The following is a 24,466-nucleotide window of genomic DNA, read 5'->3' on the forward strand; positions in this document are numbered from 1 at the left end:
AACTTGGTCTCTCTCTGACATACACACCGAGAACCTGCAGAAGTCAAAATGACATGTCCACCTTACAGATGACGTCACAAACACCTCAAAGACTGGTCAACATCACTGGCCTTAATACGTCAGAAATATAACACAGCTGTCCAAATTACCGGATGAGTGAACCAGAGGTAGAGAGGATCCAAAGAAGAGCGATGCGTTTCGTTACGGGATCGTGTGGTCGGCGCGAGAGCGTTTCAGTTATACTCAACGTGTTGCAGACGCTACAACGGAGGCGTTTTCCATCATGGAGAATTGAAATTTTCCAGGAAAAATCGGACAACATATTACTTCCTCCTACAAATACCTCGCAAAATGACCGCGACGACAAAATTCGAGAGTCTATAAAGAGGTTTACTGATAGTCATGTCTCTCATGCGCCAATAGCGAGTATAAGAGTGAACTGGGAATCCGTTAGTGGTACCCAATGTATCCCCCGCCACACGCCGTGAAGTGGCTTTCGGAGTGTTGATGTAGATGTAGAGGTGTTGCGTGGCCAAAGGCATCCCATAACACCAGGTCAGGTACTCAGTGAGTAGGACTATGACGAATGTAATGTGGCAACGTTTGTTAGCCTTGGAGCCTCCAGACACGTATACTTCCATTGTGTTACCGTACGCAGAATAGTTACTCGTGTGGAAAGAAGACGTGGCACTCCTGTGTTATATTCATATCTACAAATTCATATGAAATGTTTGGTATGTTATTGTATCTAAATTACAGGCTGAAAGGAAATAGAAAAGAAATAATTAAGTGCCCATGGCCTTGACTCGTTGGATACAACACGACGTTCACCTACCTGGGGCGTGTCTTTTTGTATCCCGCCCGAAAGGCGGCGCGTTTATCTGCTCCTGAAATCTTAAAGGTTGGCCGATTGGAGGAAGCGAGTAGGAGCAGCTGGGGTAAAACACGTCGGTACTGTTAAGTAAAAGGGGTTTACTAGTGCATAAACATAGGCAACCTGATTACATAACTCTAGGTGAAGAGCACGTAGGTGCGAAGCCTTAGACCCGTCGTAAGAAGTGCAAACTCTCTATACCAAACGAGCTGAAGTGTCCCGTCCGTCTGCTCTTGATGTTCTGCCGAAAGTGGAGTCGCGCTCGTAGAGCTCCACAGCGTCGGCTAGAGGGCGCTGTCGTCAGTGTGGACCGTCCGCTCTCGTAGTGCCAACCTAAGAACTGGCACCGAAGCTGTGGCATTGTAGCTACCGATACCATATGTCTGGTATTTCGATGCGTAACCGCCTTAGTGCGAGCTGCTGGCAGCTTTCCTTTTGACTTCACGCAAAGAGAGGAGGGGGTTAGTGTAAAGGTTCTGGTCACTAGAATTCACCTCAATGCGTGAGATTAAATTCCATCTGATATGTCTGCGTAAGCAGAAGAAACTAACGACCAAAATCCGAAAACAATTTATTGGACTGTTCAATTAACCAAAACAAATTCTCCAAGTATAACACCAACACAAAACAGTGATCCGTCTTCGAATCACAACTACATACAAGAATAAGATAGAAAACAACTGAAATAATTTTCTACTAGTCTCCGCCAGAGACTTCTCCGATATACGAAGCCTAATCCAGCGAGAAGATCCAAGCCGGGTTGCCGGGGCCGCAGCTATCCAAGTCTGCTGGCGGTCGATGAACTGCCGATGTGCGGTTTTTTTTTTTTCCTTTATTGTAATTTTAATCACCTCATACAACGCGGGCTGGCAGCAGCATAATACGCTGCTCTTCAGCCTTAAGGGGTACAATAATATGATATAGGTGACACAGACAATACAAAAAAGGCGGGCAAAGAAGGTAGATACAAAAAACAAAAAACAAGAACCCGTTCACGTTGGACGATAATAACACTAACACTTGTTGACACGGCGCACAAAACACGGAGAACGGCGACGGCACATGTGAACAGTTGAGTTGTAACTGCACGAAACACAAAACGAAGCACACACACTAGACACTGATGGCGACGATCTCCGGCGCGCGAATGTTCACTATGCGTGTGCGAGTCCGGGGACCTGCCAAGAGAGGAGGAGGAGGAAGGGGAGTGGGAGAGGGAGAGGGGAGAGCAGAGATGCCACGGGCAGGGGAGAAAGGGGGGAGGGAGGAAGGGGGAGGGGAAGCCCGGGGGAAGAGGGGTGGAGGGAGGGGACGGGGGAAAAGGAAAGAGAAGGGAAGGGAAGAGAAGGGAGGGAGGGAGGGTGCCTAAAGGAAAGGACACCGGAAGTGGGGGGTGAGGCAGGGTCAAAGTTGATAGGAGGGGTAGATGGAGGGGAGGAGGACATCATCAGGGAGGGGGAGCTGGCGGAAGCCACCTTGGGAGAGGGTAAGGAGGGTGGAGAGATGGAGACAAGGTGGGACGTGGGCATACAGGCGCGGCAGCGGGCGGGGGTGGGAGAGGATTGGGGAGACGAGCGGGTGAGGAGGATCGAGTTTGCGGGAGGTGTACAGGATCTGTATCCTTTCAAGGAAAAGGAGGAGGTGGGGGAAGGGGATGAGATCGTACAGGATCCGCATAGGGGAGGGGAGACGGATGCGATAGGCAAGGCAGAGAGCATGGCGTTCAAGGATTTGGAGGGATTGATAAAAGGAAGGGGGGGCGGAGATCCAAGCCGGATGGGCATAACAAAGGATAGGGCGGATGAGGGATTTATAAGTGTGGAGGATGGTGGAGGGGTCCAGATCCCACGTGCGGCCGGAGAGGAGCTTGAGGAGACTGAGTCGGGAGCGTGCCTTGGCTTGGATTGTCTGGAGGTGGGGAGTCCAGGAGAGGCGACGGTCGAGGGTGACGCCAAGGTACTTAAGGGTGGGAGTGAGGGCGATAGGACGGCCATAGATGGTGATGTAGAAATCAAGGAGGCGGAAGGAAGGGGTGGTTTTGCCTACAATGATCGCCTGGGTTTTGGAGGGATTGACCTGGAGCCCGATGTGCGGCCGAGCGCCGGCCTTTATAGCGCTTCGGCGGATGAGTACCTCGGAACTATTTTCCATCACGTGGTTTGACGTGTGAAAATAGTTCTGGGATCTGCAGCGACCTCTTCCTTATGTTTATGTGGGCCGGTAGTGGCCCCTGGTGGCCGCTGGTGTCTTTGCTGTGGTGTTGTTGTTGTGGTTGTTGCTGTGGCCGTTCATCAATATTGCCTGTCGGTTGTGTAGTGCTTCGGTGTGCCTGCGAGGAGAGCAACCCGCGGCTGCAGGCTGTCAATTTGGTTGCTGATACTCTAGGCGCCGTGATGTCTGGTGGAGAAGGCCACAGCACCAACCCTCTCCAAAGTGCCGCAGGAAGTGTAGGCCTGTGACATTGTTAATGGTGATCCGTCGATCGTATGGGGACGTTAATCTCAGTGGCTCCCTTTTGAATATGCAGCACTGAATCCATCCTTCAGAAGAGTGTGAGTACAAGTATCCACAGTTAAAGACACTCAGAATCATAAGATGAAGAATTAAACTACTTAAGTTTAGAATTTGTTTCGTTAGTTTCGCTGACTTTCTTTTGCATTTTCTTCTAGCAACGCAACCTTTTTTGGACTGCTTGTTTAACGTTAGTTTAAACAAACCTCTTTGTCAAGTTTCTCTTAATTTTTCCCACTTTATTAATTTCTTTTCGTTTTTAAATGTATTTCTGGTTGCAAATCATTTTTCTAGCGAGTCCCAGTCAAACTGTCGTTTCACCAATTTTCGGCGCTTCTTATTTAAATGGAACCAACTGCAAGAAAGAGTCGGTCGGTTGTCTTTTGCCGTTCGACATTTGGAAGAGATTACATTTTTCCATCGGTTGGAGCAACATGAATTTCTGCAGAAATAGTCTGAAGATTCTCGATCGGAGCAGCAGCTTGAAGTATTTTATGTGCCGCATCTCCGTGGATGATGATGGAAGCAACGGCAGAAGGCGTCGGACTGGATTCAGCAGCAGGTTGAAGCAAGCTAGAGACAGCAGCAGGCTGAGACGAGCGGAAAGATGAAGGGTGTTTATGACCTCAGAGACTGAGGGTTCATTATCTGTGACAGGTAGTGGTTCTCTGTAGTCTCACATGGAGCATAATCATGCTCACTGAAGACTCTTTGTTTGACAGGCCAAATGGCAGTCTTGAAAAATTAAATAATCAAGAGGAACGTAGTTGGTGCTTTCAGAAAAGCCGCTCCGTATAGCTAAGGCTTTATTGTGTGTGTGTGTGTGTGTGTGTGTGTGTGTGTGTGTGTGTGTGTGTGTGTTTGGGCTGGAGAACTGGCCTCTGTCGCTGCTCGGCTCCAGTCAGCAAATATCTTACACAATTGAAAAAAAAAAAAAAATTCGGATTGCATTCAGCCACTTCGGTAATATGACGCCCAAGCTCCAGGAGTACAGTCATTCTTTAACTGACCATTAGCCCGAACCCACAGACAAAAACGTGGAGGCTTAGGTGGCCCAGGAGCATTGAAACATACTTCTGTTGTTACAGTGTTGCCTCTATACACCCCAATGTGTTTACTACGTTTTGGGAGTAGAAGCTTTGATCCGAGCTTTGGTACTATTTTTACTCCAGCCTCATCACAATCATAAATTATGTCAGGGGTAAATATGTATGTATCAACAACTCGAGTTAACCAATCGAAAATGTTAGTCGCATTTGGTTTGTTGAACGCTGTTGTTCGTGCTGTACTTTTGGGCTCTGTTTTTCGGAATATCTCAGGATATCTGGCCTTTTATGCAAATAACAACTCTGTGCCATCTACCTGTTTTTCTTCATAAGATGTATGTTTTTTGTACAACTTCTCTGCCCTTTTGAAAGGAAACCCTTCTGATCACATACCATTCCAAACCAGATAACTTTTCTCCCGTTTTTAATAAATATGGACAAATAAATTCTCTTCCCCTGGTGTAAAAATTTGGCATAGGTTCTTGATCGAAATTGGAGGTGTTTTATTAGGATACCCAGTCCCACTCGTCGACAAATGAAATATATTTTCAGGTTTCTTCACTTTTTCGGAAATTACTTTACTGTTCTATCTACAGTTGTTTGTGGAACATGAAAAGAGTAAGCCACTGTTTTATATTCTATTTTACTTATGATAATGACTTCACCCGCCCCCATGGGCGAGGTCGCAAATGCACGATTATGCAGTGGCGCTCGATGAAAGGGTAAGCCGATTCCAATCGTGGTGTGAAAAAAATTTTCGCAGTTAGCATTTGGCCGGCAAAGGCAGGAGAGGTGGCGGATTAGTTTCAGTACTAAACCTCACCGGTGTGTCTCATGAAGTGAGGGCATGTGACATTGTTGGTGGTGATCCGTTGGTCGGAAGTGCACGTTAATCTTGGCGGCCCTTTTGGTGCTATTCGCGCCTGTGTGCCATCACATTGTTTCACCATCTCCCTTCTCTCATCATCACCATCATAAAATAGAAACATTACAGTACACGCCATACACACACACTCACGCATACACACACACACACATACACACACACACACACACACACACACAATGTATAAGTGCAGTACCACAGAAATTATAACGGAACGTGTTGTAAGTAAATAAACATAAGAAATCGGCTTTTTTCATTAACTCCAGATTTCACTCATCTCGATCCGTCTTCCTCTTCAATGTCCGTACCATCTTAGGAAATCTATAAAGCCAGAAGAGACATTTTCAAAACATATGACAGGATATTTCTCCATTATGCCCCACAGAAAAAATGCCGTCTTGCTTCACTAATACATTGTGGAGTTTTTAGTATTCATTTTAGTTTCGCTTTCGACTAAGTATGTTTACAATCTATGTAAGTATATTTATAATCGGTATAAAATAATTACCAAAAAGAACAGTTTTCAGCAAAATAGGCAATTATTTAGTTAACGGATGTATAATACCTAGATTTTGAACCAAACTGCAAGTCCACATTTCCCAGGAAAAAATTACGCCGTTCGAGAGAAGCCCATATACGCACGCAAGTTAAACTAACAGAAGTAGCAGAACAGCTGCTGCTTACATATATTCCTCCTCTCCACCTTTTCTAGCAGTACAGGCGTTTTCAGCTAAATCTGAGTCCTAACTGAACCATAAGAACATGTACCCCACCTCGGCTTAGGCCATTACCACACTCTCCCCTAAAATATCAAACAGGCAATTGAGGACTTTTTGAGTGCACGTGGCGCTCCGAGGTCAAGAGATTGACACAGGAGAGGCATTCGTGGCAGGCTGTATCAAACCAGTCAGATGACTGTAACTCGTAAAAAGAAAATATTTTCTCTGTAACGTTATACTGAACATTCTGGGCGGAAATTCACATCCCAACCCACTCCTTCCCTTCTAGCTTTCTTATAACAAAATATGTCGACGAGATATGGCTTTATCAAGAACCATGAGAGAGGGGGAGGGGGAGGGGGAGGGGGGAGGGGCAGAGGGGATATATGAATAATTCATTATGCAGAAAAATGTGCTCTCTTCTTCCTGACAAATTGGAACCAGATTCCAGACGACCCTAACGTGATCTTGACTTTCATGATCAATGATCTTATCGGCCGAGGTGTGAGGTCGGGTAGTTAGTAGTTACTGACCAGCGCAGTTGATAAAATCTTGAATTCGAAAGTTAAACTTTGTCTCATCAGGAACGTATGGTAGTTTTAATTTGAGAGGAAGTTTATAACTGAATACATTCTGTTGCAGGGTAAATTACTCGATTTACCTTTGTGTTTCCTTACAGAACTAAATTTATCATACCTTTAAACTATTAGCAGAATAAAGTGTCAACATCTGTATCTATCTCTTCTTCTGTTTATATGTTTGGGATAATCTCAGAAACCACCCTAGAAATTTTGATCTGGTTTTGAATAATAAATAGACAGATGCAAGAGGAAGGTTGTATTTCATTTTCTAAATATTTACAATGATACTTATAATTCATCTTCATTGTAAAATTTTTATTCATATGAGCGGTTTCAGTTCATCTAGAACCATCTTCAGATCTGATATTTCGGTTACAGGAGTAACCCGTCGAAATCTAGGAACTTTCACATGCTGCGTCACATAAAACTGGTTTTGTGTGACACAGCAAGTGAAAGTTGCTGGATTTGGTCGGGTTACTCCTGTAACCGAAATATCAGATCTGAAGATGGTTCTAGATGAACTGAAACCGGTCATATGAATAAAAATTTTTCAATTAAAAAGGATTATAAGTAGCATTGTAAAATTCACTGATTGCTGCTATCCTAGTAGACATTATGTCTGTTTTTATAAATATTTTGTAAAATTGGCTGAACTAAGATGAAATAAACCTGAATGAGATTTTCACTCTGCAGCGGAGTGTGCGCTGATATGAAACTTCCTGGCAGATTAAAATTGTGTGCCCGACCGAGACTCGAACTCGGGACCTTTGCCTTTTGCGGGCAAGTGCTCTACCAACTGAGCTACCGAAGCACGACTCACGCCCGGTACTCACAGCTTTACTTCTGCCAGTATTTCGTCTCCTACCTTCCAAACTTTACAGAAGCTCTCCTGCGAACCTTGCAGAACTAGCACTCCTGAAAGAAAGGATATAGCGGAGACATGGCTTAGCCACAGCCTGGGGGTGTTTCCAGAATGAGATTTTCACTCTGCAGCGGAGTGTGCGCTGATATGAAACTTCCTGGCAGATTAAAACTGTGTGCCCGACCGAGACTCGAACTCGGGACCTTTGCCTTTCGCGGGCAAGTGCTCTACCAACTGAGCTTCTGTAAAGTTTGGAAGGTAGGAGACGAGATACTGGCAGAAGTAAAGCTGTGAGTACCGGGCGTGAGTCGTGCTCCGGTAGCTCAGTTGGTAGAGCACTTGCCCGCGAAAGGCAGAAATAAACCTCTTTGTTCCTGTGAAAGCGATGACATTGCTATCTAACGGAACATACAAGTTCCGCAGCTCAGACAACAGCGAACTGGAGCAGAATCTGCGTCGGGCGTGGTGGTCTACTGGTGAATTGGGGGTCTGGAAATACAGAGGTCGCGGTATCTTTAACGTAGCATTCACCTCTCAATGATGTGGATATTCGCCAGAAGCAGAATGTGGCCAGAATTCCATACTAAACTCTGTGTCAATTTTAAGAGGAGACTAAGTTGGTGGTCGAGCGAGCTTTTTGAGGTTAGTGTGTTCGGTCAGAGGGTTGGCTGCCCTCTGTAATATTGGGGAGAAGCTGAGTGAAGTATGCAACAATTAACTTGAAAGGGTCCCTCCCCATCAACTATGTGCACCTGATAGTCGCCTTCCTCTCTCACCGCCCCTCCTATGTTACCATCCACAACTCCTACACCTTCTACCCCTCAGCAGGCATGCCCCAAGGTTCCGTCATTTCCACTCTCCTCTACCTCTTATACAAGGCGGACATGCCGCAGCCCCCACCAACGGTCCATCTCCTGCAATACGCCGATGACGACGCCTTCCTTGCTCTTTCCCCCTCCATCCAACGTTCCCAGCGCCTCCTCCAGTCCCACCTTGACCTGTTGTCCGCATGGTGCAACCAATGGCTCCTTAAGATCAATCGCTCCAAGACCCAGGCAATCATCGCACCACCACATCCTTCCACCTCCTAGATTTCTATGTTCAAATGTGTGTGAAATCTTATGGGACTTAACTGCTAAGGTCATCAGTCCCTAAGCTTACACACTACTTAACCTAAATTATCCTAAGGACAAACATACACACCCATGCCCGAGGGAGGACTCGAACCTCTGCCGGGAGCAGCCGCACAGTCCATGACTGCAGTGCCCTAGACCGCTCGGCTAATCCCGCGCGGTCTAGATTTCTACCTTACCATCTATGGCCATCCCATTGCCCTCACTCCCACTCTCAAGTACCTTGGCATCACCCTCGACCTTTGCCTTTCCTCGACCTGCCATCTCCTCACAGTCCAAGCCAAGGCACGTAACTGTCTCCGTCTCCTCAAACTCCTCTCTGGTCGAAGATGGGGATTACACACTTCCACTATCCTGCATACCTATAAGTCCCTCATCTGCAGCCTCCTATGTTACGCCCACCTCGCTAGGATCTCCACCCCCCCCCCCACCTACTACAAATCCCTCCAAATTCTTTAGCGCCATGCACTCCACCTCACTTATCGCATCCATATTCCATCCCCCCCTGAAGATCCTTTATGATCTGATTCCCTTCCCCCAATTTCTCCTGTTCCTTGAACGGATACGGATCCTATACGTCTCCCACGAACTGGATGCCCCCTATCCTTTGGTTTCCTCCATCCTCTCCCGCCCTAGCCCACTGCCACACCTGTACCACAGTGTCCCGCGTGGTCTCCATCTCCACACGCTCCATACCCTCACCCAAGGTGGCTTCTGCCAACTCCCCCTCCTGGATGATGTCCTCGTGCCTTCCATCTACCCTTTCTAGCAGATCTAATCCATCCTTCTTCCCCCCTCCTCAGGGCTCCCTTTCTCCCTCCCTCTCCCCCTTCCCTTCTTCCTTCTTTTCCCCTGCCACACATCTTCTTTCTCCTCCCCTCCCATGGGCTTCCGGCTCCTTTTCCTTCTCCTCTCCATTGCCCCCCTCCTACGCCCCCTCCTGGTTTTCCCCAACAATCTCTACCCCATTCCTTTTCTCCCCCCTCCTCCCTTCACTAGTGGTAGGTACCCCTTGGTGCTGTGATTTTTAACGTTTTCGTTGTGGCGTCTGTGTTTCTCCAGTGCCGCGTTCAGTGCTACATTCCACTAGCACCAACACTGTCACCAGCATCGTTCATTTGTGTTCCCACTGTGGTGTTTCTTTGTTTTCGTGTCGACTCACAATCTTCATTCTACGCATGTGTGTGTGGATTTCGTCTTTTCTTTTTTTTTTGTCATCAGTCTACTGACTGGTTTGATGCGGCCCGCCACGAATTCCTTTCCTGTCCTAAACTCTTCATCTCAGAGTAGCACTTGCAACCTACGTCCTCAATTATTTGCTTGACGTATTCCAATCTCTGTCTTCCTCTACAGTTTTTGCCCTCTACAGCTCCTTCATCTCAGAGTAGCACTTGCAACCTACGTCCTCAATTATTTGCTTGACGTATTCCAATCTCTGTCTTCCTCTACAGTTTTTGCCCTCTACAGCTCCCTCTAGTACCATGGAAGTCATTCCCTCATGTCTTAGCAGATGTCCTATCATCCTGTTCCTTCTCCTTATCAGTGTTTTCCACATATTACTTTCCTCTCCTATTCTGCATAGAACCTCCTCATTCCTTACCTTATCAGTCCACCTAATTTTCAACATTCGTCTATAGCACCACATCTCAAATGCTTCGATTCTCTTCTGTTCCGGTTTTCCCACAGTCCATGTTTCTCTACCATACAATGCTGTACTCCAGACGTACATCCTCAGAAATTTCTTCCTCAAATTAAGGCCGGTATTTGATATCAGTAGACTTCTCTTGGCCAGAAATGCCTTTTTTGCCATAGCGAGTCTGCTTTTGATGTCCTCCTTGCTCCGTCCATCATTGGTTATTTTACTGCCTAGGTAGCAGAATTCCTTAACTTCATTGACTTCATGACCATCAATCCTGATGTTAAGTTTCTTGCTGTTCTCATTTCTACTACTTCTCATTACCTTCGTCTTTTTCCGATTTACTCTCAAACCATACTGTGTACTCATTAGACTGTTCATTCCGTTCAGCAGATCATTTAATTCTTCTTCACTTTCACTCAGGATAGCAATGTCATCAACGAATCGTATCATTGATATCCTTTCACCTTGTATTTTAATTCCACTCCTGAACCTTTCTTTTATTTCCATCATTGCTTCCTCGATGTACAGATTGAAGAGTAGGGGCGAAAGGCTACAGCCTTGTCTTACACCCTTCTTAATACGAGCACTTCGTTCTTGATCGTCCACTCTTATTATTCCCTCTTGGCTGTTGTACATATTGTATATGACCCGTCTCTCCCTATAGCTTACCCCTACTTTTTTCAGAATCTCGAACAGCTTGCACCATTTTATATTGTCGAACGCTTTTTCCAGGTCGCCAAATCCTATGAAAGTGTCTTGATTTTTCTTTAGCCTTGCTTCCATTATTAGCCGTAACGTCAGAATTGCCTCTCTCGTCCCTTTACTTTTCCTAAAGCCAAACTGATTGTCACCTAGTGCATTCTCAATTTTCTTTTCCATTCTTCTGTATATTATTCTTGTAAGCAGCCTCGATGCATTAGCTGTTAAGCTGATTGTGCGATAATTCTCGCACTTTTCAGCTCTTGCCGTTTTCGGAATTGTGTGGATGATGCTTTTCAGAAAGTCAGATGGTATATCTCCAGACTCATATATTCTACACACCAACGTGAATAGTCGTTTTGTTGCCACTTCCCCCAATGATTTTAGAAATTCTGATGGAATGTTATCAATCCCTTCTGCCTTATTTGACCGTAAGTCCTCCAAAGCTCTTTTAAATTCCGATTCTAATACTGGATCCCCTATCTCTTCTAAATCGACTCCTGTTTCTTCTTCTATCACATCAAACAAATCTTCACCCTCATAGAGGCTTTCAATGTATTCTTTCCACCTATCTGCTCTCTCCTCTGCATTTAACAGTGGAATTCCCGTTGCACTCTTAATGTTACCACCGTTGCTTTTAATGTCACCAACGGTTGTTTTGACTTTCCTGTATGCTGAGTCTGTGCTTCCGACAATCATATCTGTTTCGATGTCTTCAAATTTTTCCTGCAGCCGTTTCGTCTTAGCTTCCCTGCACTTCCTATTTATTTCATTCCTCAGCGACTTGTATTTCTGTATTCCTGATTTTCCCGGAACATGTTTGTACTTCCTCGTTTCATCAATCAACTGAAGTTACCCATGGTTTCTTCGCAGCCACCTTCTTTGTACCTATGTTTTCCTTCACAACTTCTGTGATGGCGCTTTTTAGAGATGTCCGTTCCTCTTCAACTATACTGCCTACTGCGCTATTCCTTATTGCTGTATCTATAGCGTTAGAGAACTTCAAACGTATCTCGTCATTCCTTAGTACTTCCGTCTCCCACGTATTTGCGTATTGATTCTTCCTGACTAATGTCTTGAACTTCAGCCTACTCTTCATCACTACTATATTGTGATCTGAGTCTATATCTGCTCCTGGGTACGCCTTACAATCCAGTATCTGATTTCGGAATCTCTGTCTGACCATGATGTCATCTAATTGAAATCAATATCCTCATACACATTCTCTATCTGTTCATCTTCGGCTTGCGACGTCGGCATGTATACCTGAACTATCGTTGTCGGTGTTGGTCTGCTGTCGATTCTGATTAGAACAACCCGGTCACTGAACTGTTCACAGTAACACACCCTCTGTCCTACCTTCCAATTCATAACGAATCCTGCACCTGTAATACTATTTTCTGCTGCTGTTGGTATTACCCGATACTCATCTGACCAGAAATCCTTGTCTTCCTTCCACTTCACTTCACTGACCCCTACTATATCTAGATTGAGCCTTTGCATTTCCCTTTTCAGATTTTCTAGTTTCCCTACCACGTTCAAGCTTCTGACATTCCACGCCCCGACTCGTAGAACGTTATCCTTTCGTTGATTATTCAGTCTTTTTCTCATGGTAACCTCCCCCTTGGCAGTCCCCTCCGGAAGATCCGAATGGGGGACTATTCCGGAATCTTTTGCCAATGGAGAGATCATCATGACACTTCTTAAAATACAGGCCACATGTCCTGTGGATACACGTTACGTGTCTTTAATGCAGTGGTTTCCATTGCCTTCTGCATCCTCATGTCGTTGATCATTGCTGATTCTTCCGCCTTTAGGGGCAATTACCCACCCCTAGGACAAGAGAGTGCCCTGAACCTCTATCCGCTCCTCCGCCCTCTTTGACAAGGCCGTTGGCAGAATGAGGCTGAATTCTTACGCCGGAAGTCTTCGGCCGCCAGTGCTGATTATTTATCAAAATTTAGACAGTGGCGTGGATCGAACCCGGGACCGAAGACGTTTCGATTATGAATCAAAGACGCTACCCCTAGACCACAGGTTTAGCGGCTTTCGTCTATGTTGTTTTTAAATCAACCATTTATACTCATCTATTTTTGTTCTTGTTTATTTATCACTTTATACCATTCCCACATGAACCATGGACCTTGCCGTTGGTGGGGAGGCTTGTGTGCCTCAGCGATACAGATGGCTGTACCGTAGGTGCAACCACAACAGAGGGTTATCTGTTGAGAGGCCAGACAAATGTGTGGTTCTTGAAGAGGGGCAGCAGCCTTTTCAATAATTGCAGGGGCAACAGTCTGGATGATTGACTGATCTGGCCTTGTAACACTAACCAAAACGGCCTTACTATGCTGGTAATATTAACAGCTGAAAGCAAGGGGAAACTACAGCCGTAATTTTTCCCGAGGGCATGCAGCTTTACTGTATGGTTAAATGATGATGGCGTCCTCTTGGGTAAAATATTCCGGAGATAAAATAGTCCCCCATTCTGATCTCTCGGCGGGGACTACTCAGGAGGATGTCGTTATCAGGAGAAAGAAAACTGGCGTTCTACAGACTGGAGAGTGGAATGTCAGATCCCTTAATCGGGCAGGTAGGTTAGAAAATTTAAAGAGGGAAATGAATAGGTTAAAGTTAGATATTGTGGGAATTAGTGAAGTTCGGTGGCAGGAGGAAAAAGACTTTTGGTCAGGTGAATACAGGGTAATAAATACAAAATCAAATAGTGATAATGCAGGAGTAGGTTTAATAATGAATAAAAAATAGGAGTGTGGGTAAGCTACTACAAACAGCATAGTATACTCATTAATGTGGCCAAGATAGACACGAAGCCCACGCCTACTACAGTAGTACAAGTTTATATGCCAACTAGCTCTGAAGATGATGAAGAAATTAAGACATTTTCAGGGGCAGATGTGGACTCTGACCACAATCTATTGGTTATGAACTGTAGATTAAAACTGAAGCAACTGCGAAAAGGTGAGAATTTAGGGAGATGGGACCTGGATAAACCGACTAAACCAGAGGTCGTACAGAGTTTCAGGGAGAGCATAAGGGAACAACTGACAGGAATGGGGGAAAGGAATACAGAATGGCTAACTCTGAGGGATGGAGTAGTGAAGGCAGCAGAGGGTCAAGTAGGTAAAAAGACGAGGGCTACTAGAAATCCTTGGTTAACAGAAGAAATATTGAATTTAATTGATGAAAGGAGGAAATATAAGAATGCAGTAAATGAAGCAGGCAAAAATGAATACAAACGTCTCAAATATGAGATCGACAGGAAGTGCAATATGGCTAAGCGGGGATGGCTAGAGGACAAATGTAAGGATGTAGAGGCTTACCTCACTAGGGGTAAGATAGATACTGCCTACAGGAAAATTAAAGAGACCTTTGGAGAGAAGAGAACCACTTGTATGAATATCAAGAGCTCAGATGGAAACCCAGTTCTAAGCAAAGAAGGGAAAGCAGAAAGGTGGAAGGAGTATATAGAGGGTCTATACAAGGGCGATGTACTTGAGGAAAATATTATTGAAATGGAAGAGGATGAAGATGAAATGGGAAATACGACACTGCGTGGAGAGTTTGACAGAGCACTGAAAGACCTGAGTCGAAAGAAGGCCCCGGGAGTGGACAACATTCCATTAGAACTAACGGCCTTGGAGGAGCCAGTCCTGTCAAAACTCTATCATCTGGTGAGCAAGATGTATGAGACAGGCAAAATACCCTCAGACTTTAAGAAGAATATAATAATTCCAATCCCAAAGAAAGCAAGCGTTGACAGATGTGAAAATTACCGAACTATCAGTTTAATAAGTCACAGCTGCAAAATACTAACGCGAATTCTTTACAGACGAATGGAAAAACTGATAGAAGCTGACCTCTGGGAATATCAGTTTAGATTCCGTAGAAATGTTGGAACACGTGAGGCAATACTGACCTTACGACTTATCTTAGGAGAAAGATTAAGGAAAGGCAAACCTGCGTTTCTAGCATTTGTAGACTTAGAGAAAGCTTTTGACAGTGTTGACTGGAATACTCTCTTTCAATTTCTAAAGGTGGCAGGGGTAAAATGCAGGGAGCGAAAGGCTATTTGCAATTTGTACAGAAACCAGATGGCAGTTATAAGAGTCGAGGGGCACGAAAGGGAAGCAGTGGTTGGGAAGGGAGTGAGACAGAGTTGTAGCCATGCCAGATCTTATTCAATCTGTATATTGAGCAAGCAGTAAAGGAAACAAAAGAAAAATTCGGACTAGGAATTAAAAATCCATGGAGAAGAAATAAAAACTTTGAGGTTCGCCGATGACATTGTAATTCTGTCAGAGACAGCAAAGGACTTGGAAGAGCGGTTGAACGGAATGGACAGTGTCTTGAAAGGACGATATAAGATGAACATCAACAAAAGCAAAACGAGTATAATGGGATGTAGTCGAATTAAGTCGGGTGGTTGCGAGGGAATTAGATTAGGAAATGAGACACTTAAAGTAGTAAAGGAGCTTTGCTATTTTGGGAGAAAAATAACTGATGATGGTCGAAGTAGAGAGGATATAAAATGTAGACTGGCAATTGCAAGGAAAGCGTTTCTGAAGAAGAGATATTTGTTAACATCGAGTTTAAATTTAAGTGTCAGGAAGTTGTTTCTGAAAGTATTTGTATGGAGTGTAACCATGTATGGAAGTGAAACAGCATGCCGGAGTGGCTGAGCGGTTCTAGGCGCTACAGTCTGGAACCGCGCGACTGCTACGGTCGCAGGTTCGAATCCTGCCTCGGGCATGGATGTGTGTGATGTACTTAGGTTAGTTAGGTTTAAGTAGTTCTAAGTTGTATGGGACTGATGACCTCAGCAGTTAAGTCCCATAGTGCTCAGAGCCATTGAATCATTGAAGTGAAACATGGACGATAAATAGTTCGGATAAGAAGAGAATAGAAGCTTTCGAAATGTGGTGCTACAGAAGAATGCTGAAGATTAGATGGGTAGATCACATAACCAATGAGGAGGTATTGAATAGAATTGGAGAGGAGTTTGTGGCACAACTTGACAAGAACAAGGGACTGGTTTGTAGGAAATGTTCTGAGGCATCAAGGGATCACAAATGTAGCATTGGAGGGCCCGTGGAGGGTAAAAATTATACAGGGAGACCAAGAGATGAATACACTAAGCAGATTCAGAAGGATGTAGGTTGCAGTAAGTACTGGGAGATGAAGAAGCTTGCACAGGATAGAGTAGCATGGAGAGCTGCATCAAACCAGTCTCAGGACTGAAGACCACAACAACAACATTATACCATTCTATGTTATGGTTTCTTTTCCCATTTGGCTATATTTTTTTCTGTAACACTCTTGGCTGCAAAGTGGCGTATTTTGCCACTGCCAGTCTGCATCATTTTGGGGAGTGAAATTACAATAAAGAAAAAAAGAAAAAGCTTGAAGGGGCATCACATGAACTTGAAGGGGTGTCGTATGATGTCCTCCCAGACCAAATGCCGAGAACAATGACGAACAAAACGGATTAAGGCGGTTAAACTCTTGTTTAGCAACGGAAGTGACGTGGGATCGAATCCTCGTTAAATTTTTTCATTCGAAGGTTCCTATAATGTAGTTCATAAATATTTTTGCAAATGGCTGAACTATGATGAATTACAGTCTCCGCCGCGTTTTTCTTCCTGTATGTGAAAGCTAATTTCAAATACAACTGTAGGGATTTTGATAAGATTTTCAGTAATCGATAGACTGAGTGTGAGGCCATCGTACAATTGTCTCCTGAGTAGGTACTGATTGTGGTACGCACCAGCTGTCTAACAGGATGTTTGGAAACTACGTTATCCATTTATGAAGTGCCTAATGACATAGAAGCTTCATGTCCTTGATAATCAGACAACACAGACCGGAAACGTGTTGTGGTACAAATACTCACGTTTTTCAACTGGTGCGCAACATTCTCTGTACCGATTATAAATTTTCCTTGCAAATTGGCTGATCTATGATGATGTCTGTCGATTAAATCGTGCCTCCGGAGAATTTTACTGTCGTGATCTGCTTAAATCGTTTAACTATGCTACAATTCAGTTACGTAACGTTGCTTTCTTTTAAAATTTTAAGCGAAACCCTAAGCAGTGGCGCGTAAACAAATTTACCGCTACGCTAGACAAGTCGCCCAACCGTAGTGCTATTCAGACGAAGCCGATGGAGGTCGCTACCTAACGCTGTTCTCTGAATTTTAATCATAACTCTACGCAATGGTCCGTAAACAAATTTACCACTACGCTGGACACGTCGTCCGAGGGCGATGATACCGCGCGAAGCCGGGGTAGATCGATCGTTAATAGTATTTACATACACAGCTACGCCGTAGCTTAATGTATCCTGGTAACACTTACGAGAATATTACTCTGATGCATTAACTGCTGAGTAGCGGCACAGTCTCTATTGTTTCTTAATGATCTGGATTTATAGGAAAATATTATGGGTAGTAGAACAGACTGCAACGTAAATACTATCGGAAATAACCGGGGGCAGTTGTTGCACGATATCTAATTTTTACTTAAAATTCCAGCCAAGAGCACACTTTGGTTCGTGACTGTATTACAGCTGTTACTTTCGCGCTCGGAGGCTTAATCGGGTGGTATTAAAAGTTGAAAGTCTGTATTTACTTTCAGTACGGGCTTAGAAAAATAAGCGCCAAATGTGAGTTTTAATATGGAGCAAATAAGGAGTCTGCGAAATCGGCGTAGGCCAGCTGGCAGAATAATCCCTGTAATGGGATTTCCCTACGCTTTCCGCACTTTAGGGAAGCAGCATGAATATACAACGCTAAGAAATTTACATTTCTCTAAGCTTCATTTGCTCGGCTATCCGACCCTCGCAGCTCTTATTTCCATATTAGATTTACTTCCCCTTGCTTACAGTTTAATAACGATCTCAACATGGGGTTAATTAAAGTAGCGATATTCGCTTGTCTGGCGTGCATTGTATTTGATGTGCACGCCTTCTGTCTACTGGTAAAATATATCGTCTGAACCTGAAGCATGGGGAATTGCATATTGTGTGGCAGACTATAGTTAACACTGAAACGATCTTCTGGATTTCTCAAAATATTATGAAGGTATTTTGCCGTGACCAGCGTAAGCATCACAAGCTCATTGCGGCACTGTACGCCTATACTGTATATCAGATGTGAGTAGCTTTTATTTTGATAGTACGGAACACTGACATAGTCGTATTATGATGTAGGCTGCGACTGAAAGGAAATAGTTGAGAACTTTTTTACTTTTTCTTCATAAATGCAAGATTTTTAAAAAATCGTTGATAGCACAGCGTCATTAAACGCACTTGAGTCACGATTGTGCTCACACGAGTTTGCGTTTCATAATGGTTGGTTGATGGCTGAAGCATTAGGCTGTAGATGGACCTTTCATATGTTATTCTTTAATATAACGGAAAAAGCGTTCGGTAGTGTGAAACTTTGCAAGATGTTCCTGGGAAAAATGAAGGAAAGCTAGAGGGTAATATACATTACGTACAAATACAAAGAGGAAGACTAAGAACGAAGTGCACGGATTAAAAGAGCGTAAGACAAGGATGTAGTCTTTCGCGCCTGTTGTTCAGTCTGTAATCCGATGAAGTAATGACAGAAATACAAGAAAGATTCAAGAGTGAGATTAAAATTCAAGGTGGAAGGATATCAATGTTAAGATTCGCTGAGGACAGTGAAAGTGAAGAAGAATTACAGGATCTGTTGAATACGATGAAAAAAAAATAATGGGTACAGAATATGGACTGAGCGTAGATCGAAGAAAGCCGACAGTAATGATAAGTAGCAGAAATGAGAACAGCGTGAAACTTAACATCCTCATTGGTGATCACGAAGTAGATGATACTAAGGCAGCAAAATAACCAGTGAAGGACATAGTAAAGAGGACATTAAAATCAGACTAGCACCAGCAAAAAAGGCATCCTGTCCAAGACAAGTCTACTGGTATCAAACATAGGTTTTAATTTGGGGAAGAAATTTCTGAAAATGTACTTTTGGGGTACAGAATTTTATGGAAGCGAGACGTGGACTGTGGGAAAACCGAAACAGAAGAGAGTAGAAGCATTTGAGATGTGGTGCTACAGACGAATGTTGAAAATTAGGTGGACTGATAACATCAGGAATAAGGAGGTTCTCCGCAGTTCTGCAGTATCGCTGAGGAAAGGAAACTATGGAAAACGCTGACAAGAAGAAGGGACAGGATGACTAGTCATCTGCGAAAGCATCAGGAAATAAATTCCGTTGTACTAGAGAGTGCTGTAGACTCTAAAAAGGCACTGTAGAGTTTAAAAACTGTCGAAGAGGACAGAGATAGGAATACATCGAGCGAATAATTGAGGATGTAGGTTGCAAGTGCTACGTCAAAAGGACGTCACTGGAGAACGATTCGTGGCGGGCCACTACAACCCAGTCAGAAGACTGATGACTAAATGGAAATATAAATAAATAAATAATACATTTTGTCACTGGATCCTAAGATAGACAGAATGACCTGAAAGAAATGACGCTTAAAAAGAGCTTTGCAATGGCGGTAAAATAATCTTTTTAAGTATTTTCTCTTGTGTTTGCAATTTATAATTCCTCTGTACGTTGCTTTCATTTTGGAAGTTAAAATTATTAAGTTAATTTGAGCGGTAAGTGGTTACTCGTACGAGGATATAGACATGGTAATGGGAAACACAGCTGGCATGCTCGAGACGGTCGAGTATTCAGTGTTGAGGATCAAAAATACGCGCTTTACTCTTATGCAGGGGCGGGCAGGAATTCTGCACGTGTGCGGTGCACATGCACGTGTGCAGTTAACAGGTGTTCTGCGTGCACACAGGGGCAAGCTGTCCACCCGCTTCTCACCCCTCCCCAACATACCGTCTCTACGCTTCTTCCTCTGTAATGCGTTTTGTTTCCTGGCCTGCTTTATTAAATGAAGGAATAAGGTTAGTAGGAGTGCTTGAAAGTAATCATGGTTTGAAAGAGCACCTATTACCTACGATACGTTTTATTTAATTATCACAGGTTGAGTTTACAATACGTTCAATGTCTGGAACAAAATTTCTACATACAGACAAACGCAAACAGTTACGTAAATTTTCATTACTGATGTTTGCTCTTAACCGAGACTTATTAATTTTCATAACAGAAAAAAATCTCTCACAAAAGTATGTCGAGCCCAATATTGACTATCTTCATGGCTTCACGATGGAGACGAGGAAACTCTTGCTGTGGAAAGTCGTGATAAAACTCTATTACACGTCTTGCCAAAAGGAACTTGTCTCTCAGATGAGAATTACACTGTAGATCTATTAATTCCATTTGCAAACTGAGATGAATATCATCTACAGAAACCAGATTCTCTCGAGAACTATTCAAAACCTTGGGATAAGTAAGATATATCCCCAAATCGCTTGAGAAATTCCTCTTATTGCACTAAGAAGGGCAACATACTGAAATTTATTATAATGGCGTTCAATATTAAACTTCCGCTCACCAGCGAGAATACTGTCACATATTATACATTTCCAATTTTCACGTTTTTCCAAAGTGAAAAAATGATTCTCCCATTCCTTTTTAAAAGATAGCAAATCAATTCTCCGTTTCCTTGATTCACTCTGCATTTTCCGGTTCTTGAAATACAACGTTCACTACGTAGTGGTCGCTTCGCTTAGCCTGGCACTACACTGCCGCAACCTGCAGGCTGTCGGCACTGTCCCGTTCGACGACTGCACGCGAGCAGCACACGTGCAGCGCTGTGCGCTCATGAGCCGCGTGCAACGTTTGCCCGCCCCTGCTCTTATGCATGTAGAAGCGAATGGCGCGAGTGATCGTAGTAGTGAAAAAGGAAAACTGAAGTACGGCTTGAAACGCTGGTCTAGTGAACTCTGAGGAACATGATCACGACTGAGGGCCATATTACTGTCGTTGAAGAAAATAAACACTACATCATTGTTCGTGGATTGTAATTACATACCCTACCCAATTTAAAACTGTGTGTTAGAGGTCTTTCGAAACACTGTGCACAAGACACTCAACTGAATAATATCTAGTCGCCACAGCTATATTCACGTCCAAATCAAAGTGTGATCAACAAATGAGAGCATTCTTCCTAACCGAATATCAGGATGGTTACAGAAACTCATTCACAACAAATTTTGCATACACAAAGAAGTCACAACATGTCACTAACAACATTATTAAAGCGAAAATACAAGTTTAAGAAGGGTAACAACATTGGAAAATCGTTTCTACAGCACCAAAAAGTATTAACGCTGGCTGGCTGTGACACCCCATCTTTGACACGTGCTAGGTAGTGTCGACACATGCTCTCCATGAGGTATATCAAGAGTAGTAAGTAGAGTCGACACCGATTCTGAGAAAATGCGGCAAGGAAGTCTGGAAAAGAGCTCCGTTCGTGGTTAACGGCTACAGTTCACCTATTTTTTTTAGTTACGCACTTTTTTGACATAGATAGAAACCAGAGACCTAACTTCGCAATGAGGGTACCAGTAGTACATGAACTGCACATAATAATAATAATGACTTTGCAATGTTCTCGTAAGGCCAGAGAAAGTGACAATTCAGGTCAGCCAGCTATAAAGGTTTTCTAGCAGAAGGGGGCTGAGCCTGTCGACAGAAAGGACCAATCACATGACGAACGGCAAAGTATAGTGATGAAATTCAAGCAGCTCGGTGAGACCATAAAGGAAATTGGCCATATGTTAGTAGGACTCGCGCTCTTAGGGTTCCGTACAAACTTAATTATGTATATCGACATTTCAGACATCCCGAGAAGCGACATTCTCGATCATTTTTACCTGTTAACGATACTTCACTAATGGCCATTAAAACTGCTACACCAAGAAGAAATGCAGATGATAAACGGGTATTCATTGGACAAATATATTATACTAGAACTGACATGTGATTACATTTTCACGCAATTTGGGTTCATAGATCCTGAGAAATCAATTCCCAGAACAACCACCTGTGGTCGTAATAACGACCTTGATACGCCTGGGCATTGAGTTAAACAGAGCTTGGATGACATGTACAGGTACAGCTGCCCATGCAGCTTCCCGGGCGGATGTGGCCGAGCGGTTTTAGGCGCTTCAGTCTGGAACCGCGTGACCGCTACGGTCGCAGGTTCGAATCCCGCCTTGGGCATGGATGCATGTGATGTCCTTGGGGTAGTTAGGTTTAAGGGCACTGATGACCTCAGAGGCTAAGTCCCATAGCGCTCAGAGCCATTTGAGCCCGTGCAGCTTCAACACGATACGACAGTTCATCAAGAGTAGTGACTGGCATATTGTGGCGAGCCAGTTGCTTGGCCACCATTGACCAGACGTTTTCAGTTGGTGAGAGATCTGGAGAATGTGCTGGCCAGGGCAACAGTCGAACATCTTCAGAAAGGCCCGTACAGGACCTCCAACATGTGGCCGTGTATTATCCTGCTGAAATATAGGGTTTCGCAGGGATCGTATGACATCTGAAATGTAACGTCAACTATTCAAAGTGTCGTCAATGCGAACAAGAGGTGACCGAGACGTGTAACCGATGGCACCCCCATACCATCACGCCGGGTAATAAGCCAGTATGGCGATGACGAATACACGCTTCCAATGTGCGTTCACCGCGATGTCGCCAAACACGGATGCGACCATCATGATGCTGTATACAGAACCTGGATTCATCCGAAAAAATTACGTTTTGCCATTCGTGCACCCAGGTCCGTCGTTGAGTACACCATCGCAGGCGCTCCTGTCTGTGATGCAGCGTCAAGGGTAACGGCTGCCATGGTCTCCAAGCTGATAGTCCATGCTGCTGCAAACGTCGTCGAACTGTTCGTGCAGACGGTTGTTGTCTTGCAAACGTCCCCATCTGTTGACTCAGGGATCGAGACGTGTCTGCACGATCCGATACAGCCATGTGGATAAGATGTCTGTCATCTCGACTGCTAGTGATACGAGGCCGTTGGTATCCAGCACGGCGTTCCGTATTACCCTCCTGAACCCACCGATTCCATATTCTGCTAACAGTCATTGGATCTCGACCACCGAGAACAGCAATGTCGCGATACGATAAACCGCAATCGCGATAGGCTACAATCCGATCTTTATCAAAGTCGGAAACATGATGGTACGCATTTATCCTCCTTACACGAGGCATCACAACAACGTTTCACCAGGCATCGCCGGTCAACTGCTGTTTGTGTATGAGAAATCGGTTGGAAACTATCCTCATGTCAGCACGTTGTAGGTGTCGCCACCGGCGCCAACCTTGTGTGAATGCTCTGAAAAGCTAATCATTTGCATATCACAGCATCTTCTTCATGTCCGTTGAATTTCGCGTCTGTAGCACGTCATCTTCGTGGTGTAGCAATTTTAATGGCCAGTAGTGTAGAAAGATATTGGTCCTCAGAAGACCACGACTGTGAGGTTGTTTTAATCTTAAATTATGAATGGAATAATAATAAACAATAGAAATATCCTACATCTGCATCTACATCTACGTGGAAGCTCTGCAAACCACACCTAAGTGCCTGGCAGAGAGTTCACCGAGCCACTTTCAGAATATCTCTCTATTATTCCACTCTCGCACAGCGTGCAGGAAAAACAAACGCCTCTATCTTTTCGTGCGACCTCTGATTTCCCTTGTTTTATTAAGATGATCGTTTCTCTCTATGAAGGTCGGCGTCAAAAAAGATTTTCGCATTCGGAGAAGAATTTTGGTGACTGAAATTTCGTGAGACTCATCACAACGAGAAACACCTTTGCTTTAATGATGTCTATCCCAACGCTGTATCATGTCTGTGATACTCTCTCTCTTATTTCTCGATAGTACATAATTTGGTGCCTTTCTCTGAGCTTTCTGGATGCACTCCGTTAATACTCTCTGGTAGGGATCCCACATCCATCAGCAGTACTCCAAAACAGGACGGACTAGCGGGGTGTAGGCAGTCTCTTTAGCAGATCCGTTGCATCTTCTAACATGTAAGTGTTCTGCCAATAAAACGCATTCTTTGGTTCGACTTCCCCACAACATTTTCGACGTGTTATTTCCAGTTTAAGTTGTTCGTAACTGTAATTCCTAGGTATTTAGATGAATTTACTGTCTTTGGATTGCTGTGATGTATCGTGAAACCAAAGTTAAACGGATTCCTTCTGGCACTGATATGGATGGCCTTACACTTTTCTTTATTTAGGGTCAATTACCGATCTCTGCATCATATAGATATCTTTTCTAAATCGTTTTGCAGTTTGTTCTGATGTTTTGACAACTTAATAATATGGTAGGCGACAGCATCTTTCGCAAACAACCTAAGACCACTGCTCAGATTTTATCGTAAATGGAATATACAGATAAGGAACAACAGACGGCCTCTAACACTACCTTAGGGAATGCAAGAGATCACTTCTGTTTTACTCTATGACTTTCCGTCCATTACTACGAACTGTGACCTCTTCGACAGGAAATGACGAATCTTTCTGATAACTT

At 44.0% G+C, this 24,466-nt stretch overlaps 1 non-coding gene across 1 annotated transcript; it reads right to left on the reverse strand.

The window, feature by feature from the left end:
* Window positions 1-7,354: 7,354 nt before the first annotated feature.
* On the reverse strand, window positions 7,355-7,429 carry Trnal-caa (transfer RNA leucine (anticodon CAA)). The gene has a single exon. It is a non-coding gene; the product is annotated as a tRNA-Leu (tRNA).
* Window positions 7,430-24,466: the final 17,037 nt, after the last annotated feature.

Source organism: Schistocerca nitens, chromosome 1, assembly GCF_023898315.1.
Source record: "Schistocerca nitens isolate TAMUIC-IGC-003100 chromosome 1, iqSchNite1.1, whole genome shotgun sequence".
Lineage (NCBI taxonomy): Eukaryota > Metazoa > Arthropoda > Insecta > Orthoptera > Acrididae > Schistocerca > Schistocerca nitens.